The 23,211-nt window shown below is 41.4% G+C and overlaps 1 protein-coding gene and 1 pseudogene across 1 annotated transcript in view; both read right to left on the bottom strand.

Annotated features, from left to right (window-relative positions):
* Window positions 1-23,211, bottom strand: part of LOC150019284 (glutamate receptor ionotropic, delta-2) — a 388,160-nt gene that overhangs the window by 3,957 nt on the left and 360,992 nt on the right. The window lies entirely within an intron of this gene.
* Window positions 9,980-14,761, bottom strand: LOC150019285 (RNA-binding protein NOB1-like; annotated as a pseudogene).

Raw genomic sequence — 23,211 nt, 5'->3', positions numbered from 1 at the left:
GGGAGCCTTCACGGGGAGATGAACACACAGATGAGCCTGCAGACGGGATGCTAGGGCACGGAACACATTACGGCCTCGGTTCTACAGAGTTGGGCCACAGTGCTTTCCCTCCTCCCTCCCATCCTCTTCTTTTTTTGGTTTTGTTCTATAACCCTAAACGCCCTCCACCCCCAGTTGGCAGCGATGTGTTTTTACAGTTACATTTCAGAGGCACTGTTTTTATGTGGATTCAAGCTGCTGCAGCTCTGTGCTCCTTCCCCACATGCAGAATAACGCTCTGGATCTTAATGCTTTTATGAAGAACGTTTCCCTGCTTAGAGTGAGATGCTGGCATAATGTCGCCCAGCATATGCTGCACACAAAGAAATTCAATTAAAAAGACTTCTATTATTTAACACAGTGTGGGAGAAAGCCTTGGGACAAGTTTGAAGTTGATAAAATATATCATTTTTGGTTTTTCACGCAACTGATCCAGTTTCCCTTTCAATGCCAATGGGGAAAAAATCTTACCTTGGAGAACAAGAAGAAAAGTTGACCAGAGGCTTTCAGAAGTAGTTAAATTCAAATAAGAACTATCCTTCTTCTTCTTCTTTTATTTCCCCCAGAGGCTAGAGGTAGCTGCAAAGACTGCAGCTTTTTTAAAAGAGTGATTATGGTGCTACTTGAGACCTGCCTGCTCTGGTCTTTCCCTGGCTGTGCCCCTCCTCACGGGGCAAGAATGCTCAGGGCCACAGCTGCGCGTCTGTTCAGAGTGAGCCACATCCTCAGGATTCCCTAGAATTTCTTGCCCAAACCTCTCAGAGTGCGTGTCCAGGACTCATGAAGGGCTATTCCCATGTATTATCACCTGAGAGCAGATTTCACAGCCGCAGGTGCACACAGGTGTGTAGGGCAGTTTTTGGAGAGCGTGGACAGGGCTTGGCTGTGCGAGCTCAGGGGCCCACACCTGCATGTGGGAGACCCTTCCCTGTGCAGGGCACAGCTGGAGGTGGGACAGAAGGGACCAGAGGCTGCCTCCTGTGTCGCAGGGTCAGTGCAGAACTCTTAGCTAGTCATGAGTCAGAAACTCAAACCTGGCTTCCTAGGGGTCAGGAAGGTATATTTGTCAAGATAAGAGGATTCAACATATTTGATCTAACAAGTAGTTTAGCTTGATTTATAACTTTTACATACTTAGGACTTAGGATATGTGGACCCAGATTAATATTCTTGCCCCAAGTCTTGGATTATTTGGGGAGAGACTACTTAAAAACTTTAGGGAGAAAAACTAAGCCTATCTGGAGGAAGTAAATAATTCACTTTCGGTTATATATTACATTTTTACCTGTTTTATGTTATCCAAGGGTCTATAAGAATGAGCTAAAAGATAATGTGAGATCAGCATTCAACCTGAATTAAACAAGAATAAGAAAGCCCTGGGGAGAGTTGGTCCTATGTTTTATAATCTACCTTTGGATATTCCCACAGCCTGACCCACAGCGCCCCCTGCTGAGACTCCAGGAGCATCCCCCCGCCCCCACTCTGCCCCACCCTGCCCCATCCCTGGCTCTTCAACCTGGACTTCTTTCTTAGGAAATTGACCTAAAGTTCTATTGCTTCAGTGTTGCTTAAAAACCGTAGTTAATTTGATGGATTTACTGAAATGATTATGAATATTAATGGATTCATAATATTAATGGATTATCTTTATTTTAGTTTCTATCCCAAAGTCATTTGTATTTAGAAAACACAGAATTTCTTAAAGTGTATTTCATGAGACACTAGTACCTAATGGGCTTTGGCAAGAAAAGGGACCCATGGTTATTAACTTAAACAAACAAACAAACATAAAACCTCTTGGAAATTTACAAAGAAATCAGTCTATTGAAGGCTGTAAGAAGCCCTACAGAGAAGAAAATCTGTATGATTTTACAGGTTTAATACAGCATTTTCTAAACTTGTCTGACTTTCATTCCCTTTTTCTCCTTTTTCTCCCCCAATAGCATAACCCATAGAGCTAGAGATTTGAGGAACACACCTGAGAAGTAATGCCTTGATCTAAAGAAACAACTGCTTGTGGGAATTTGCGGCACTGTGTTAGGTATCACACAGGTAATCACCATATCAAAGTTGTTTGCTTGGCTTAGCCATGAATACTGTTCAAATGACATTAGCAAACTCTTTAGGTATTTGTCTACCTAAAGACACTAAGTAATTCAGATACCGTTGAATATCTTGAACGAAAAATTCACTCATATCTAAAGAAATTCTCCTTAAATTTGAGTTAATAGGAACATGTAGAAAGAAAAGAAAACTACAGCAACTTTTGCTTAATGAGAATATATCTAGGCACAAAATGAACTCCCAAACTCCCCTGCCCTTCTATACTCAACATACTGTATTAGTATCTGTGGGAGTAGAAGAGTTTTCACTCATACCACTTAGTATTATTTGTGATTATTCATTATTACCTGGTCAGTGCCTGTGTGCTCATCATCTTCCATACTGCCCAACACAGGGCAAGTACGTATTTATTGACTGAATATATTCAATAGGTTTTGGTAAATGGACCCTGCTCTCAGATTCTACCTTTTTCATATCATTGGTGTCATTTTCTAATTTATTCCATTCTCACCTATTCATCTATCCATTAATAAATATTTAAAGAGTGATTTCATGCCAGGTACTTCTTTGGGTAAAAAACTGATGTTAAACCACAACTGTAAATTCAGTCAGAATGGCCTGGGAACACTGTGAAATCATTTATTTTTCATGCTTTCCATTCATGTTAATTTATTTTTTCACTCATTCACATATTCATTCAGGACCGATGATCACCTACCCTGTCTCTTTAGTAGAGTCTGGTACCACAGTGTGTCTTTACTATTTCTATACCTGGAAATACTTTAGTTTTAAAGTCATTGGAAGAATAAATACTCTATGTCACCCATTTTGGTTCTAACAGTACAGGGCCTTTATCTAAATAATTTGTTTAATCCTAGAAATTCTGGATTCAAGGAGCTGGGTGGCAGAAATCTATGAGGGGAAAGAGGGAAGAGGCATTTCTACATGCCTTTAAGTATCACACCACAGAGGTCTCTCTACGGGGCTTATCTCATGGTTGCTGAAGCACAGGTGGCTGAGGCATTGCAGAGAGACCCCGCCTTTGGGGGCACAGAACAAGTGGGCCACAGGACCCCTCAGTTAGGCTCTGACTAGCCCACAACGACTTCCAGGGGTACTGGCTGGTGTGGACTGGAAGTATAGGAGGAGTAAGAAAGTGTCCTCTAAGCCCAGAGTTCTACCATACATTCTTGCTAAAAACTAGTGCTCCCAGAAATTCCGTCAAGAGGTTTCACTACATCTTTCTTTTAATTATTTAACAGAAACCCGTTTAAGGATTGGATAACGACAGTTTAGCACAATCTAATGCACTGCCTTAAAGACTAATGGGATGAGACCTTATAATAAATGAGGACATATTTTCTCTTCAAATGTTAAAAAAACAAAAAACTGGCACCTTTAAAAGAGACTTAAAATCACACATAAAGGAACATTTTGCCTTTTGATTATAAGCAACACTGATGTGTGAGTGTGTGTGTTTGTGTGTAACAACGCAATAATTTAGTTGCAAAATTCTTAATGAATGCAATGGACATTTTTAGTTCAATCTATAGAACTATTGTTTTGTTATTTGCGCAATTTCCACAAGATGGCAGTCTTTGCTCATAGAGAGCAAAGTGTTGCTACCAGGGAAAGTAAAACCTGTAGGTTTGAAAGGCATAAACTTCTTAGTATTGTAAACACTTAAACTATTAGGAACAATGTTGCATTTTAGATTGTGATGAACAATTGGATGTGTAAAATCATTTCTTGGAGTATAGTGAGAAAAATTACTGTCATTTTTTACTTCAGAGTGGTGATAGTAATACTTATTTTTGAGAGTTATTATGGTGAGAATTAATGAGTCCAAACACAAAAGCATCTTGTTCATTGTGTGGCACATAGCAGGCCACCAAAACTCAAAAGCCATAATTATCACCAACACATGTGACAGTTATTTTTCCTTTGGATCTGTTCGGGTACATACTCCTTAATAGAGAGTGATATTCTCAGATGAATCAATCAGAGATTTATTCACCAATAATAGCATTGCATTACCTTCTTTTGCCCAAAAGTACGAAAACATTTGTAATATCTTAGAAGTTCATAAAACCTAGCTTCAACTTGAAAATAGTTATTATATCAATCCAACATGCATTAAATTCTTTACTGATATAAATGAGCAAATTTCATGGGAAGAGAGTAGGGAAGCAAAAGATCTTTCTTTCATATTCAAATAAAAATACTCAACAGGTTTGAGGCATTCATCTTAAAAAGCTTTTTATTTACTTTGAAAAAAAGCCTCATTTGTGTGTGAGAATTGCACTAATTATTGACCACTTACCATGCCTTGATCACTACTCTAAAAATTGATTTTCAAATTAATTTACTTTTAACAAAATGGTTTGCTGAAAGATGTGTGCAAATTTTTAACCCCACATAGGTAATTTTGCTTTTGCTTTTGAATACTGAAAAATCTGTAGGTTCCTTTATAATTCTATTAATTTTCTTACCCTTAGGTGAATTCTTGCATTGATCTGTAGAAAAAGACACTGGAGATCTAAGAAAAAGGACACCTGACTTTTTAGTTGTTTCTGCTGAAAAAGAATTTCACGGTAACCAGATTTTTAAAGTATATTTTATTGATTATACTGTAGCAGTTGTCCCAATTTTTTCCCCTTTGCCCCTCTCCACCCAGTACTCCCCTTCTCTCCAACTTCCCCCTTAGTTCATGTCCATGGGTCGTGCATATAAGTTCTTTGGCTTCACTCTTTCCTATATTATTCCTAACTTTCCCCTGTCTATTCTATTTTGTTCCTACCAATTATGCTTCTTATTCCCTGTACCCTTTCCCCCACTCCCCACTTCCCCCTCCCAGCTGATAACCCTCCAAATAGTCTGCATACCTATGATTTTGGTCCTGTTCTGGTTGTTTGCCTAGCTTGTTTTTGTTTTTTAGATACAGTTGTTGAAAGCTGTGAGTTTGTTGTCATTTTCCTGTTCATAGTTTTGATCTTTATCTTAAATAAGTCCTTTTAGCATTTTATGTAATAAGGCTTGGTGATGATGAACTCCTTTAGCTTTACCTTGTCTGGGAAGCACTTTATCTGCCCTTTCATTCTAAATGATAGCTTTGCTTTGTTGTAGGTCCTTGCTTTTTATCACTTTGAACACTTCTTGCCAGTCCCTTCTTGCCTGTAGTTTCTTTTGTGAAATTAGCTGATAGTCATACAGGCATTCCTTTGTAAGTAACTATCTGCTTTTCTCTTGCTGCTTTTAAGATTCTCTCTTTATCTTTAACCTTTAGCATTTTAGTTATGATCTGTCTTGGTGTGGTCCTCTTTGGGTCCAACTTGTTTTGGACTCTCTGTGCTTCCTGGACTTGTATGTCTATTTCCTTCACCAAATTAGGGAGGTTTCCTTTCCTGATTTCTTTTCAAATAAGTTTTTAATTTCTTGCTCTTCCTCTTTTCCTTCTGGCATCCCTATGATTTGGGTGTTGGTATGCTTAAAGTTGCCCCAGAGATTCCTAAGCCTCTTCTTGTTGTTTCACATTCTTGTTTCTTCTTTCTGTTTTGGATGAATGTTTCTTTCTTTTGTTCCAAATTGTTGATTTGAATCCTGGCTTCCTTTTCTTCCCTGTTGGTTCCCTGTATATTTTTCTTTATTTCACTCTATGAGTTCTCTGACCATCCTTATCAGCAGTGTTTTGAACTCTACATTTGATAGGTTGGCTATCTGAGTTTCACTTAGTTCTTCTCCTGGTGTTTTGTTCCATCCTTTCATTTGGGCCATATTAGGAAGCTTCCCTGTGTTTGTTTCTGTGTATTGAGTAGAGCTGCTTTTACCCTATCTTGGTAGTGTGGCCTATGTAGCAAAGGCACCTGTAACTTATGTGGGGCTGGGCCTTAGGTAATCGGAGTGGGGCAACTAGTTTCACTGCTTTGTGGCTCTATGTGTAGTGGAGGCTCGGAGAGGGGGCCTGGCTTATTGTGATTTTCCCAGCATTTGCCCTGTTCCCAGTCACTTCACCCATGTTCTGTATGTGATGGGTGCCCTTCCAGCTGCTGCCATGAAGTGTGCATATATTCTAAGACTGCGCTAGCCCTGTAAGTGGTGAAAATCAGCTGTTTCTTCCTCACCCATGTGGGTCCTTTAATCAGTAAAAATCTGGCAGTTTCTTCCACTGCCCCAACCCCCACTGATTTTTACAGCCAGAGGTAATGGGGGTTTATCTTCTCAGCGCTGGAAACCTTGGCTGTAAGGTCTGGCCTGGGACTAGGATTGCTTGCTCCCACAGTATCCCTCTTGATTTTTATCTACCACACGTGAATGTGGGACTATCCGTTCTACCGCCGCTGCTGCTTGTTCGAGCCACACTGCCTCTCTGCTCTGTCTGTTACTCTGCCCTTCCTACCCATCTGGATGAATGTGACTTCTTTAAATCCTTGGTTCTCAGACTTCTATACAGCTCAATTTTCTGATGGTTCTGATTGTTATTTGTTTTTGACATCTGGTTGTAATTCTTTCTATGTTGCAGAGGAGGTAAAGCATGTCTACCTACACCTCCATCTTGACCGGAAGTAATCAGAGATTTTTTTTTTTTTTTTTTTAAGTGCAGAGATTCTTTTTTTCAGGCCATGTATGTAGGAACTCTGATGACTATTTTGTAATTAAAATTTCCTGCTGATATTCATAGAAGCATGAACTACTAGAACAAAAAAGACTGAAGATACCTATTCTGTCTCCCTCCCCTCCCTCCATTCTTTGGGTGACAAAACAATCATATAGAACAATAAATCCCCAAATTATCATATGCAACACACAGAGACAGCCAGAGGTAAAAGTGTGAGGGCACCAGCCATTGCAGGCTCTGCCTTGGCTATCTTGAGGGCTGAATGGATCAGTATTTTGCAATAGTCTAGTACATCACCTAAGACACTCCTGTTGGGAAGCACTTTTGTAGGGATTAAATAACATTTTTAGTGACTAACACAGAGTATATAGTTGAATTGGGGACAGAATTCAGCAAATTTCCCTGATACCTATTCAGAGAAGAACAATCTCTTTTAGTTTCAGAAGTTTGTGAGACTCTGAGTAAAATTATCATCACTGTGTTTCCTCTAAACCAGGGGTCCCCAACCACTGGGTTTCTGGAACGGTACTGGTCCATGGCCTGTTAGGAACTGGGCCCTGAGGGAAGCTCACCTGAACTTCGCCTTCTGTCACTGCCCTCCCCTTCAAAAATCTGGTTGGGACCACTGCTTGAAACCAAACAATATAGTATTCCCTTGCTTATCGTGGGTATTACGTTCTAGTCCCCTCTGTGATAGATGAAAATCGGCGAAGTAGGAACCTTACATTTATTTTAGTATTTATATATATTTTAAGGCTTTATAAACCCTTCCCACAGACTTATAAACCATTCCCAGTCCCTTATTAACCTTTCCCACTCCCTTATTAACCCTTTCCACACTTTTATAAACACTACTTATGTTCTTAAACATATTCTACACTCTTAAACCTATGTAACTTTAACAACATATGTATACGGCACCGCAAAATCCTGAGATATAGCAAAAAATCTGTGATAAATAATTAAATATAATATTTAAAAAAATCCCGTGATACAGTGAGGCTGCGATAAGTGAACTGCGATATATAGAGAGGGACTACTGTATATTTGTAGCATGGTTGCAAATGTATTCATACTACAATTTGGGTGTGCAAAGAAAATGTAGCTTTTCTCTTATAACTTAATTAATCTTCCTCAGGAGGACTGGGCCCACTGAATAGTGAGAACAAAACTAAAATTAGCTCAATGTGATTTAAAATTTAATTTGATCTAACAATTTAACATGTCTCCAGCTTTAGCCCAATTTACTTGAATTACTCAGTTCTTCTGATTTGTCCCTGTTTCCCTTGCTTATTTCAAAGATGGGATCAGGATTTTTGGAGAATGACACTATATCCCTTACATTGGGATTTGGGGAGAGAGAGGCCCTGGCCTCTGGCTCATCTTTAGATTTGCTCTGGCAGCTTTACTTTTGAAGTGCAAAGGGCCTGGGCTGCTCAAGTCAGCAGAGGCTTTAAGTCTGCTAAGGTTGGCTAATGTCCTTCTCACTTCCTTTAATGTCTGTGGGCTTCTCCCTGTTGACCTGGCCTCCTTTGTCTCTCTGAGGTGCTGTATACCTTTCATACCTCTACCACTTTCTTCACCAGGCTCCTAATAATTCTGTAGGCCTTCAGACACTACTAGGACATCACTTAAAGTGGAGGGTCTCTAGAGTGGTCTGTGTGCTCTAACATAGCATTCACATTACATGGGGGCCAAGGAGGCCTAGGCAGGAAGATCTATGCTTTGCTTTTCCCTAACCATGCAGGTCTGACTTCTCAACCATCTGAAGTCTTCTCTGTTGATACGGAGCCTGGTGTGACCAGGGAATTCCTCTCAGAGATGGTAATGGAAAGAGAAGCATCAGGCCCTCTACCATTGTGGGCATTTCAGTCTAATGGCCTTCTACTTAGCTATCTCCCATTCTCTGTATTCTGCTGGGAACCTCTGTCCTCAAGTGGTGTGGCTTTCCTTTTTTCTCCTGGATATCCTTCTTACATCCCACATCTTCAAACTTCTTGGCATCAGAGTGAAAGGAAAATTTAATTATATAATGATAGCAACTTTATGATCTAAGACCCCCATGCATTTCTTCAATTTGAAAATATTGAAGCAACTTGGAGTTAGGAAATGGTGAGCATGAAAATACATTATTTTACCATCTTAAAAACATTGACTTGTTACATACTTATGAGTTTTATGTAATCAAAATTAATAAGGATATTTATGATATTCTCAGTGCTTAATTAATGTTTAATGCTACTTATCAATGAAAAAGAAATTTGGGACTAACTGAAAAGAAGTATTTTTGAGTGCATCTATTTTGGCCCAGAATACCCACATTATTAAATTCATTTGTTGGGTTCTCACAAAGTTTTCCTCTTCATGGTTACTGAGAATTAATATTAGCATGAAGACAATTTTCAGGAAAAAAATCAGCTAAGTATTCTTTCATTCATTCATTTCTTTAATTCTGGTCTTTGAAAGTGTAGGTAAATTGGATTGAAGTAAAAATACTTATCAAAGATTCAGATTTAATATCCAATTAAATGTAGCACTCTGGAATATCTGATAGCAGTATTTGAACATCAGAGTTGTGATGACAAATTCTATCAACTTTCCTGTGAATCAGGTATAGGTGAATTTTTTTTTTTTTAAAGCTTGCTATCACATGTATTAGAAAAATGTTATCACTTGGAAGTTTTCTCCTTTCAAGGTTGAAGATTTGCTCCAGGGCACTGTTCTTTTTGTTTTCATCAAATTCCCCTCAACATGGCAGGAATCTCAGCTCTCTGGGTGCTGACAGGCTATAAAGCATGATCGAGTTCCACCACAAACCCTACCCAGCCCTCCATAGGAGTCATGGAGCAGCATGCTGAAGCTGAGCCTCTTCTCTCCATCCAGAGAGCTGTGGAGCAGCACAGCTGGGGAAATGCAACACCAGAACTCCTCAACAGGGCCGCAGCAGCCAGCTACTTTGCCTGCAAAACTTGACACTTCACCTTTTCTTCACAAACTTCTTCCTGGAATCATTGGGATTTAATCCTTTTTTTCTCAGCCCACAAAATGCTATCTTGGACCTGCAGGGTTGTTGATGGGCTGGAGATGTCATTCTCTATAAAGGGAGACACCCCAGCCATGTAGTGAAGGGCAAACACATCAGTTTTCTGCCTGGCCTTGTGGGACAGTCACAGCTGTCAGTCAGATGGGGGAGTGGGGAGTGGCTACTGCCTCCCCTCTCTGAGGACTCAGCACCTTAGGGTTGTGAACAGAACACTCAGCTCACATCAATGTTGTTCTGAGACATCTGTGGCAGCACAAGATGTAGCTCTGGGCCTCATGGATCAGCATGCTGTTCACCGTTCACCACCAGCACGTGCAGCCTATCTGAACATTCTGCACGGTACAGTCAGTAGCCACACAGCCAACCCATACATCTTTCAGGATGACGTCGTTCCAAATCCTGTTGGATCTGCTTGATGTTGCTGGGGTTTATCCAACCCCTCATCATCATCACTGTTTTCACCTTTCCTTTCTTCAATTCCAGTCTCTTCCTTCTCCCCCTTGCTTGGAACATCCTCACCTTCATCAGTCAGCACCTCCTACAGGCCATGACCAATAACATTAGGCCAAGGGTTTCTCCAGAACACAAAAGAACTGAACTCTAGGTCCTCAGGCTCACTGTCTGGGTGTTCGTGTTCCACTACTTCTTGTGGGTTTTAGGCTTTGAGGACTGATGGAAACCAGAAATGTGCAGAGGAGTTTCAGGGTGCTGAATCAGTGATTACACTTGAACCTTTTCTGGTTCTTGTTTTAAGAGTGGCACCCCAAGAAATTCTGCTTCCAAAAGGTAAGTGCCAGTACTTGAACCTCTGTAGCAGAGAGGCTGGGGTAGTCTTTAGTTTTCTTTGAAAACTCAGTCACTGGGCTGTCATTGTGAGTTTTTAGAGATGATGGCTAAGTAGGTGGAAGCTAAGTCCACTTGCTCTTGCACCCAACCTGGACACTTGGCTGATCTCCCCCAAAATAAACTGAACATTCAATGGAAACTTAGCTGATATAAAGTTTAGAAGCCAAGACATACAGAAGACACTTCACAATGGGTGGTAAGGAGATTTTATAGGTGGAAGGGGAAATACCTTGTGTGTGGAGCTTGCAGCCAGGAAGAGCCTGGTCAGAGATCACAGCTTTGCGGCTCCCTCCCCTCCCAGGGCAGGGAACCCCCAATCTCAGGCCAGGAGTAACTTGGACATGCAAAGTCAGGGAGATTTAAGCTACACACACACACACACACACACACACACACGAGCAGCACACCCAGAGCTGCGGTGGCAAATGCCAATGGAGAGAGAGTCAGAATGAGAGAGGGTGGGGTTCTATCTGCATCTGATTCAGGCAGAGGAGGCTGGCTGTGGCCAGCTTTGATGGTGAGAGACTCTTGGCTTTTTAGGAAGGTGGTGTGTACAGGGAAGGAGACAGTGACTCTGTGCTGCAGTGGGAGTGCCCAGAGAGACTTTTTAAAAGAGAGCTGAGGTGTGTTGGACAGGGACTCTGTGTGCAGTTTCTGGGCCAGTAAAGGAGAAAGGATTGAGGGTGTGGTTTGCTCCCACTCAGTGCAACTGGGCAGAGAGATCAGAAAGGTACCCACAAAGGGGATTTCTCGGCCCCAGCCCAGTGCAGCCCAGGGCAGAGGCTGCAGAGAGTGGAATGTTTGGGAGTCTGTCTGCTGTGAGGGCAGTGGGCTGGGAATTGGAAGGTCAGGAAGTGAGCACCTGAGACTATTTACAGCCAGCCAGAACCCCCTTCACTGGCAGAGATAGAACCTGAACCTCAGGGAAGGGAAGATTGCACCCAGCCCCCACCTCTGGCAGGATAAGAACACCACCAATGGGGAAACTCTGCAAAATAGGCAGGTCAGGCACAAGAAACCCCTGCAGAGTGCATTTCTGCAAGAGAAAGACAGAAAGAAATGACTGAAGGGCCCATTTTGAACTTCTCTTAGGAAGACAAAATATATTGGTTCCTAGGACCCTATTTCACTGAAGCCAGCAAAGCAGGGAGATCGGAAATCAGTGCAGCAAGGGGGAATCAGGATCCTGTCTAGCCTCGGCTTTCACACAGAGCTGCTGTCGACACTGAGCAGGAGAGACCTGACCCTCTTACATGGATTGCTCCCCACCTCTGCCTTAAAACAGATAGCTAATCCATCAGAAACTCTAAATCAGTGGAAATAAGCTGGGACAGGCCAAGACGGGTGGTGCAGGGGCAGGGGGAACACACCCACAATTTTCCCAGAAGACTGAACAGCACCTCCCAGGCAAGACCCAAGGGTCCCATCCTCCTGATCACAGCAGAAGCTCCCTCTAGAGGCAGGTGAAGGTGATACAGGTTTTGCTGCCAGAAGTTGGATAATCTACCCTGGGACCTTAAGCTGATAGAAAACCAGAGGAGGATCCAGAAAGAGAAGTCAGAAGGCAAACACCAAATTGCTGAGATGAATTTCACCTCATTCTTCTTCAGAATTTGCATTTTTTCTTCCTTTCACGTAGCCTTTTAATATTTCTTCTTTTGCTTCAATTGTATTCCAACTAATTCACTATTTTTTGACTTTTATTTATTTTTTATTCTTTTTATTCAGATTTATATGCTTTTTAATTGTTACTTCAAAACTCACATTGTACCGGACTTCCGGCCAAGATGGAGGCTTAGACGGACACGCTAGGTCTCCCTCTACAACTAGAGAGGAATACAACTACTTCAAAACAAAGGATAACTAGAAATTCCAGAAAATAAAACTACACAGAAGCCCGACATATGAAGTTATAAACCAGCGGTGCCATTTGGGCAGGTAAGAGTTAAAGAGGGCAGCGCTGTTTGCGGTCGCACCGGGAGCGGCGGGGCGGCGAAAAATCCCGGCGGCAGTCAAGCCCCTGGCGGTGCGCGACCCCGGCGCTGGGGAGAGTGGCCGCCGCATCGCCTTGAACAGTGAGGCCCAGGGGGGCGGGAGGACGGATCCCGGTCTCCTAGCTGAATAACTGTGTGAATCCATCTTGGACCCCCGCCCCCAAAGAAAGCACCACAGCGCAGCGAAATAGGTCGCGGACAGGCAGGCGCCGGTCGCTGAATTGTGACGCGTACACAGGCACCGCCCCGGACAGCCGGCCCAAGGAAACAAAACGCATCTGTCAAAATGAGGCAGACAACTATAGAAATACCGGTAACACAGCTCACCAGACAGCAGATAGAGAACCTGACAGATGAACAGATAAGAAACCTGTCAGAGGCTCAGTTCTGGGCCATTGTTATCAGGTGGCTTACAGAATTCACAAAAGAGCAGGAAAAAGATAAGAAAGAAGCGAAAAACTTTCATAACGAAAGGAACAAAACCACATACGAGACAGATGGTGAGGAAAAAAAATCCAGAGTTCATTTCAACAAACTGGAATATGGAGAAGGAACAAGCAGTCAACCAATACAGAGAGAGGAAATGGGAAGCAACAATGAGAGGATCAGAAACCTCTGGGACAGCTATAAAAGGCCCAACATAAGAATCATTGGTTTGCCAGAGAGCGAGGAAGATGAACTAGAACTTGAAAAATTGAGTGAAAATATAATAAAGGAGAACTTCCCAGACTTGGGGAAGGGAATAGACTTGCAGGTCCAGGAAGCAAGGAGAGTTCCCAAGAGACTGGACCCAGGGAGAACCACTCCAAGACACATTATAATCAAAATGTCAAAAATTAAAGATAAAGAGAGAATCTTAAAAGCAGCAAGAGAGAAGAAAAGAATTATGTACAAAGGGGTCCCAATTAGACTATCAGCTGACTTCTCAAGGGAGACCCTGCAGGCAAGAAGGGACTGGCAAGAAATATTCAAAGTAATGAAAATCCAAAACCTACAACCACGAATACTCTATCCAGCGAAATTGTCATTCAGAATAGAAGGACAGAGAAAGTGTTTCCAGGACAAAATAAAACTGAAAGAGTTCATTAGATCCAAACCACTGTTATATGAGATGTTAAAGGGACTGGTTTAAAAAACAGAAGCTAGGGAGATGAAACAAAGGCAAACTAAACAGGCAACGAGAGTGGAAAAGGAACTGTGGGTACGGGAAGCATATTGGGGGGAGGTCAACAGGGAGGGGGAGTGGGGAGAGGGAGGGAGATGATATAGGAATTGGGGATCATGGTAGGAGGGAATGGAATAGACGGAGAGAGGTTGGGAGGAACTGTATGCACAACTAATGGACATAATCTAAAAGGGGGGGACAACTGGAGGGAGGGGGGCCACCGGGTGGAGGGGAGCAGAGGGAAGGGAAATTGGCACAAATGTAATATTTTAATCAATAAAACACATTAAATCTGAAAAAAAAACCTCACATTGTACCCTTCCCTTGTCTTACTCCATTTTGCCTTCTCCTGCCCTTTATTTTCATTGTAAAATTTTTTCCCCGACACTATGCCTTGTTGCTGTTCCTTACTCTTACTATTTCTCCCCACTCTATCCTCTCAAAACCATTCCTCCTTTCTTCAGTCCACTCACATTATTTTTCCCCTCTTTATAATATTCTTATTTCCTTTCCATGTTTATAAATTGTGGTTTGTTTGGCATGGATAATATGGTTATTGCTGCTTTTCTTCAATGATATTCCTATGTGTTCTCTATTTTTTTTTTTACTTCAAATCTCATAGGTTACTTTCCACCTGTATTACTCCATTTTGCCTTCCTCCTGTCTTTGCTTATTTTTGCTTATTTGAGTTAGAAATTTTATTCTTTTTATCTTTCTTAGATTAGGTTCTATTCCTTACTCTTTATTATTTTACCTCACCCTATCCTCTCAAAATCACTTTTCTTTACTGTAGACATCTCATATTCTTTTTTGTATTATATTATTCTCTTTCCACCTTTATTAGCCTTGCTCAGCTGTCATTGTTATTAACTCTGTTGTGTGTGTGTGTGTGTGTGTGTGTGTGTGTGTGTTTTGCAATTCTACTACTTTTTGTTCATTATCTTCTTAATTTGATTTCAAATTTCATAGTATATTCCTTCCTTTTCTTACTCCATTTTGCCATTACCCTTCCCTTACTTATGTTTTAAATTATAATTTCTCCCTTTCTTCACCTTGTTTCTATTCCTTAACCTTATTTTTTCTCCTCCCAATTCCCTCTCAAAATCATTTCTCTCCTTTAGTCATTTCATATTCCCTTTTGCCTATATTATAATATTCTTAATCTCTCTCCACCTTTATTAATCTTTGCCCAACTGCTGATGTAGCAGTGGGGTATTTTTGCTGGCATAGGTTTGGTTTTCTGGGTAGTATTGTTTTGTTAACCAGGACCTGTACAATAGCATACAAGATGTGGTGGGGGTTGTGACTCTCAGTCAGCCAGCTGGAGGGGAGAACCCACCAACGAATGAGCCACTAATAATCAAAGCCTAAGTACAACAAGTGAGCCCACACAAACTGAATAAAGGGTAACCTTAAAGCATCCAGATCAGGAGATCAAAGAGGCTGCACCACTGAGTCCCACAGAACTCCTACAAAAGAAGCTCACTCCATGAAGACAGGCAGTCAAAGAAGAGCAATCTGAGATGCAGAAACACACAAAAAGAGTCACCTGTAATGGGAGGCAAAGAAAGAACCCCTAATTGAAAGGAAAGGAGGAATCCCCAGAAAAAGAGCTAAATGAAATTGAGGCAAGCAATCTATCAGAAAATAATTCAAAATAATGGTCATAAGGATGCTCCAGGGACTCAGTGGGAACAACAAGAAACTTAGTGGGAGCTACAGCAGCACTAGAAAGGGTATAGAAACTATGTACAAGAACCAGGAAGAAATGAAGAATACAATATTTGAAATGAAAAACACACCAGAAGGAATTATAAGCAGGCTAGATGAAGCAGAGGACCAAATCAGCATTCTGAAAGAAAAGGTAGAAAGAAATACCTCATCGGAACAACAAAATGAAAAAAGACTCAAAGAGAACAAGGATAATTTAAGGAGCCTTCTGGGCAACATAAAACATAACAACATTTAGAAATGTCAGAGGAAGAAAAGGAGCAAGGGATAGAAAACCTGTTTGAAAAATAACTTCCCTAACATGGTGATGGGAAAAGTCAACCAAGTTCAGGAAGCACAGAGGGTCCCAATTAAGATGAATCCAAAGAGGTCTGCTCCAAGACACATGATAATTAAAATAGCAAATTTTAAAGACAAAGCGAGAATCTTAAAGGCAGCATGGGAGAAACAGCAAGTAAAATACAAGGGAGCTCCAATAAGGCTATTAGCTGATTTCTCAACAGAAACACTATAAGCCAGAAGGGACTGACACAGAATATTGCAGGTAATGAAAAGAAGGACCTACAACCAAGACTACACTATCCAACAAGGCTCTCATTTAAAATGGAGAAAAAAAAAAGTTTCCTAGACAAAAGAAGGCTAAAAGGGTACATCTTCACCAAGCCATAACTGCAAGAGATGTTAAATGGACTGCTATAAAGAAAAGAAACAGAGACACAGAGAGAGAGAGAAAGGGCAAAAGGGCAGAGAGAGACAGAGAAACACAGGTATGGAAAATGGCAATGAATAAGTACCTGTCAATAATAACCTTAGCGGGGATCCAGTCAAGATGGCAGCATGGGCAGATATGGCTTGCCTCCTTGTACAACCACATCAAAATAACAACTAAAATATAGAACAACCAATAGCCGGAAGTGTCAGAAATAGAGTTGAATGAAGTCTGACTACTATGGAATCAAAGAAACTACATCAGTCAGGTAAGAGGGGCACAGATGCAAAACAGGCTGGTCCCTCACACATGTGTGGTGGATAATAATTTGGGAGGGCTATCTCAGGAGCAAGGAGTCCCAGACTCACACAAGGCCCCCCAGCCCAGGGTTCCAGTGCCAGAAAGATAAGCCCCCAACTTATTGCAACAAAAGCCAGTGAGGATTGAGTCAGTGGAACAAACTGCTGGCACCCCAAGCAGTTCCTCTTAAAGAGCCCATGCATGGACTCACCTGCTCAGACTCACTCCCTCTCAGCTCCAGCACTGGGGTGGCAGCTGGAGCGGCACCAGCAGTATACAGGGAGAAACTGAAGTGTTTGGCATCAAGGTGAGCAGAGGCTATTGTCTCTTTGCTAAACCCTCCCCTCACAAAGCTGGCAGGTTGGTGCCATACCTGAGAATCCATCATAACTGTTTGACCTGCCTTGGAGATCCCCAGAGACTCTGCCCCATCCAATATATACCCCCACCCTACCTACTTTTCCATATGAATGGCTGGTTTTGGCTTATCCTTCACAACTTCTTAAATCCTATCAAACAGGCAGCAATGGCCTCAGTGAGCTCAAGACAGCCAGCTTAGATTCACAGCTTGGCTTTGCCTGAAATCTCCAAATCCAACACAAGTAGCAGCCATCTCAGATTGCTTTATAGCTCAGGCAGGGCACCTTAGGCAAAATACAGGTGGGGGCTGACCTTGGCCTGTACCAGCTGGGAAACCCCAGGGCCAGCACATCCAGTGGACAGCTATAGACCACATCAGAGCACCACTACCCTGCACAGCTGATCCTCCACAGAGGTTGGAAGTTGGTGGTCAGTGGTCACAGCCAGACCTTGCAGCTGACTGGCCTGGGTAAATCCCCCACATTGATCTGTCAACAGTAACCAGGTTCAACTATAAGAGGTGGGTGTATTCAGCCCATACTAAAGTTAAGAACTAAGGAACAATAACAACTAAAGCCCAGAGCCAGTAGAAGAAAGGAAATAATCAAGATCAGGGCAAAATTAAATGACATAGGGACTAAAGGAACAATTCAGTGGATTAATAAATACAAGAGTTGGTTCTTTGAAAAGACAAACTAAATTGACAAACCTTTAACCAGATTTATCAAGAAAAAAGAAAGAGGACCCAAATAAAATCAGAAATGAAACAGAAGTTATGACCCATACCACAGAAGTACAAAGGAGTGTAAGAAATTACGATGAACAACTATATGCCAAGAAATTGAACAACCTGGGAAAAATGAACAAATTTCTAAAAACATACAATCTGCCAAAAGTGAATTAAGAACAAACAAAAGCCTAAATAGCCAATATCAACTAGTGAAATTGAAGCAGTAATAAAAAAACTCCCGGCACACAAAAGCCCTGGACCAGATGGCTTCACAGGTGAATTTTAGCAAACATTTACAAAAGAACTAACTCTTATCCTTCTCAAACTGTTCAAAAAATTCAAGAAGAAGGAAGACTCCCAAACTCCTTTTACAAGGCCAGTTTCATCCTAATTCCAAAACCAGGTAAAGACACAACAAAGAAAGAAAACTACAGGCCAATATCTCTGATGAACACAGATGTTAAAATCCTCAGTAAAATACTGGCAATCCAGATATGGAAATACATTAAAAAGATCATACACCACGATCAAGTGTGATTCATCCCAGGGATGCAAGGATGGCCCAATATTTGCAAGTCAATAAATATAATACACTGCATAAACAAAAATGAAGAAAAAAATCACATGATAATATCAATAGATGCTGAAAAAGTATTTGATAAAATGCAGCACCCATTTATGATAAAAACACTCAGCAAAGGGGAAATAGAAGGAACATAGCTCAATATAATAAAAGCCATATATGAGAAACCTACAGGCAACAGCATACTCAACATGCAAAAACTAAAATCTTTCCCCTTAAGATAAGGAACAAGACAATGGTGTCAGCTTTCACCACTCTTATTTAACATAATACTACTGGAAGTTCTAGCCACAGCAATTAGACTAGAAAAAGAAAAAACTGCACCCAAATTGGAAAGAAGGAAGTAAAACTGTAATTATTCACATACAACATGATAGTGTACATAGAAAACCTTATCATCTCCACCATAAAATTACTGGACCTAATAAATGAATTTGGAAAAATAGTGGGATACAAAGTCAATATTCAGAAATCGATTGCATTTTTGCACCCCAACAATAAAATATCAGAAAGAAAAACTGGGGGAAAAAGCCCATTTACTACAGCAACAAGAAAAATAAAGTGCCTAGGAATAAAGTCAACCAGGGAGGTAAAAGACCTGTACTCGGAAAAGTATAGAATACTGAATAAAGACATTAAGGAAGATGTAAATAAATGGAAGCTTATGCCATTTTCATGGATTGGAAATATTAACATCATTAAATTGCCCATACAACCCAAGGCAATCTATAGATTCAACGCAATTCCTATTAAAATACCAATGGCATATTTCACAGATCTAGAACAAATATTTCAAAAATTTATATGGAACCCCCAAAAGACCCCAAATAGCCTTAGCAATCTTGAGAAAGAACAAAGTAGGAGGGATCACAATACCTGATATCAAACTTTACTTCAAGGCCATGGTAATCAAAACAGCCTGGTACTGGCATAAGAACAGATACATAGGTCAATAGAACAAAATAGATAGCCCAGAAATAAACCCAAATCTCTATGACCAGTTAATATTGACAAAGGGGGCATGACCATACAATGGAGTAAAGATAGCCTCTTCAAAAAACGATGTTGGGAGATCTGGACTGGTACATGCCAAAAAAAAAAAAAAAAAAAAGAAAAAAGAAACTAGACTACAAACTCACACATACAACAGAATAAACTCAAAATGGATAAAAGAATTAAATATAACTCATGACAACATTAAACGTCTTAGAGGAAAACACAGGGGAGAAACAAGATGGCGGAGGAGTAAGTGGAAGCTACACTAACTTCCTCCTAGAACTAGTCTGGATTTACAATGTAATTTTGGAGAAATCATCTGGAATAACGAACCGAACACCAGCTGGAGAGAAGTCTTATAACCACGGAGAGACAGAAAAGGCCGCTACATCACAACGTGACCGGTAGGGAGTGCGGAGACGTGGAAGGGCTGGCTGGGCTCCCACGGGTGGCAGCTGAAGGGGCTGAGAAACAGCTCAGCAGCCGGGGATTCCCCCTGAGAAGGGCAGGGTCTAAACCCCCAGCTGGGCTTCCCAGCCTACAGCGACAGAGTGGAAAGTAAAATAGTATCAGCTGTGAAAAGCGAAAAGCCACAGGCTTTCTTGCTAGCCGGAGAGAAACAGCAGGAGAAAAAGAGCTCTTAAGTGGATCACATACGAAAATATTTTGGCCACCACTTACCCTGGGCTCAAGCAGAGGGAAGGCAGAGAGGACTGGAGACACTTGGGGAGAATTTGGCACGGTGGCTTTGAGGGGAGAACTGGAGGAGCAGCTGACTGGGTCCCAGTGCTGACTCATCCCCAGTACTGCGGGTAGACCATTCCCCTCCAAGTGGCGTCAGCCTGAGGGGAAGCAAAAGCCCTGCCTACAGGAATTAAGCTGCCACACCCACAGTCCTTAAGCCTGACAGCTAATCACAGATTGAATAGATTAACAATCAAAGAAGACAGACAACAGCAGTAGATCCCTGGAAGTCTCCAACAGGCTGCCTAGGGCCAGACTGGTACATGATCTGACGCCACCAGAGGCAGATCCAGGAAGTGCAGATCATTCCAAGAAGCACCAACAAACAATAGGAGTCAAAAAAATGGGGAGACAGAGAAACAACCTCCCATCAAAAGGAAAGGTAGAATCCCCAGAAAGAGTGCTAAATGAAATAGAGGGGAGCGAACTATCAGATATGGAATTCAAAACATGGATTATGGAGAAGCTGAATGAGCTCAGCGGAAACTTCAAAGAACTCCAGAAAAACTACAAGGAACTCACAGAAAATTACGTGAGCATGAAAAAGGACATAGAAGCTATCAATAAGAGCCAGGAGGAAATGAAAAATACGATCTCTGAATTGAAGAACACAGTAGAAGGAATTAAAAGCAGGCTAGAGGAAGCAGAAGATCGGATCAGCGAGCTGGAGGACAACCTACACAAAAACTCCCAGACAATGCAACAAAATGAAAAAAGACTGAACAAGACTGAAGAGGTTCTAAGACAGCTGCAGGACAACATGAAACGTAATAATATCCGTATCATAGGAATTCCAGAAGGAGAAGAAGAAGAGCAAGGGATAGAAAACCTCTTTGAAAAACTAATGACAGAAAACTTTCCTAACATGACGAGAGAAAGAGTCACGCAAGTCCAGGAAGCACAGAGGGTCCCAATGAAGATGAACCCCAACAGGCCCACTTCAAGACACATCATAATTAAAATGCCAACATTCAAAGACAAAGAGAGAATCCTAAAAGCAGCAAGAGAGAAACAACTAATAACATACAAGGGAGCTCCAATAAGGCTATCATCAGATTTCTCAGCAGAAACACTACAAGCCAGAAGGGAATGGCAAAAAATATTCCAAGCAATGAAAAACAAAGGCCTACAACCAAGAATACTCTACCCAGCAAGGCTTTCATTCAAAATGGAAGGTGAAATAAGGAGTTTCCAAGACAAAAGAAGGCTAAAAGAATACATCTCCACCAAACCAGCATTGCAAGAGATGCTAAAGGGTCTGCTTTAAGAAGATGAAGAAACAGAGAGACAGAGAGGAACACGAGTACAAAGGGGGAAAATGACAATGAATAAGTACTGAAAGAAAGAAGGAACTTCTACCATTTGCAACAACATGATTGGAACTAGAGAGAATTATGCTTAGCGAAATAAGCCAGGCAACAAAAGAAAATTACCTTATGCTGTCACCTGTTACAGGAAACTAATGAACAACACAAACAAATGAGCAAAATTGAACCAGAGGTATGTAAACAAGGAATAAACTAACAGTAACAAAGGGGGAGATGGGAGGGAGAGAAGGGGTAAGAAGGGGAAGGGTCTAGTCAAAGAACATGTATGAATGACCCATGGACATGGACAACTGGGTGGGGACTGACTGTGGGGGGGGGCAGGGTGCAGGGAAGCAAGAGGGGGAAAAAAAGTGAGACAACTGTAGTGGAAAAACAAACAAACAGAAAATTTTTTAGTGGGGGGGGGAATAAAAATATAAAGAATAGAAATGCAAGTTCAGTGAATATTAGAAGGACAAGGATTTTCCTTCCGATAAGACAGTCCTACAGATTTAGAGACTTGTATGTGGGTTATGTTACATAAATTAACATGTGTTTTCTGTTTTCAAAGGGCATAAGCCTACAATCTCATTACCTGAGTGATTATCTGTATGCATAGGCCTCACTTAATCCTGTCTGCATTGCTGCCTCCTGAGACTCAATGGTTTGGCTGAACTAAGTGGCTGGGTTGGTGAAGAACGGGGTGGTCTGTGGGCTTCACTTTAAAACTGGTTTCTCTTTTCTATCCTAATGGCTTGGACAGAAAAAGCCCAGAGGCCTGAGATGGGGGAAACCTAAAATATTTCCCTCAGTCCAAAATAAGTATAATGGGCAAAAGGGTTTTGGACAGGTGAGATGTACCTGGCACACCTTCCTCCAAAGAAGCCCTTCTTTTCCCTAATGTGGGACATTGAAAAATTAATACCTGTCTTTTGTCATCTAGTGGTTACGGATTAAATGATGTCCTTTAACCCTGTTGCCCCCAGAATACAACAAGGATGCCAGCCTGTCAAACCAAGCATGCCGTTGTCCAGAGACAGCCAACCAACCTGGAGTCTGCACGATCCTTCCCCTTGTGGGAAGGCCACCCTCCCCTCCACATCCCCACTCTTATTAGGGATTTCTTGACCCACGGGTAGGTAGGACGACGACCATGTCCAGCTTGAAGCAGCTAGAGGAGCCCGAGACCTTCATCCATTGTCCTTTATAAGATTGTAAAGGGTCTTAAGTCTGAGAGGGAGGAATTGTTATTTTTTATTGTTAAAATATTTAACTAATTAATTAATTAATTTTAAAAAAAGAAGAAGAAGAATATATGAAAGGGTGAGGCGGGAGAGCTTGTATGTACGACCCATGGGCATGGACTTGGAGAGGGGATTGTTGGGGAAGGGGGGTGCTGGGCGGAGGGGAGCAAAGGGGAAAAAAAATTGGAACTATTGTAACAATATAATCAATAAAATATACTTAAAAAAAAATAAATAGGAGCTTGAAAAAAAAAAAAAAGAAAACACAGGCAGGAAAATTTCAGATATCCCTTGTAGCAATATTTTCATTGATATATCACCTAGGGTAAAGGAAATAAAGAAAAAGTAAACAAATGGGACTACATCAAACCAAAAAGCTTCTGCATGGTTAAAGAAAACATAATCAAAATGAAAAGGGAATGGAATATACGGGAGAACATATTTGCCAATGATACATCAGACAAGGGTTTGCTCTCCAAAATACATAAAGGACTCATACAACTCAACAGCAATTAAAAAACAGGAAAAGGATCTGAACAGACACTTCTCCAAGGAGAATATAGAGAGATGCAAATTAAAACGACAATGAGATACCACCTCACACATGTCAGAATGGCCATCATTGACAAATCAATAAACAACAAGTGCTTGTGAGGATGTGGAGAAACGGGAACCCTACTGCACTGTTGATGGGAATGCAGACTGGTGCAGCCACTGTGGAAAACATTATGGAATTCCCTA

Source organism: Furipterus horrens, unplaced genomic scaffold (assembly GCF_987537825.1).
Source record: "Furipterus horrens unplaced genomic scaffold, mFurHor1.1.pri manual_scaffold_2, whole genome shotgun sequence".
Taxonomy (NCBI): Eukaryota; Metazoa; Chordata; class Mammalia; order Chiroptera; family Furipteridae; genus Furipterus; species Furipterus horrens.
The sequence above is the reverse complement of the archived record's forward strand: the minus strand, read 5'-3'. Positions and strand labels throughout refer to the sequence as shown.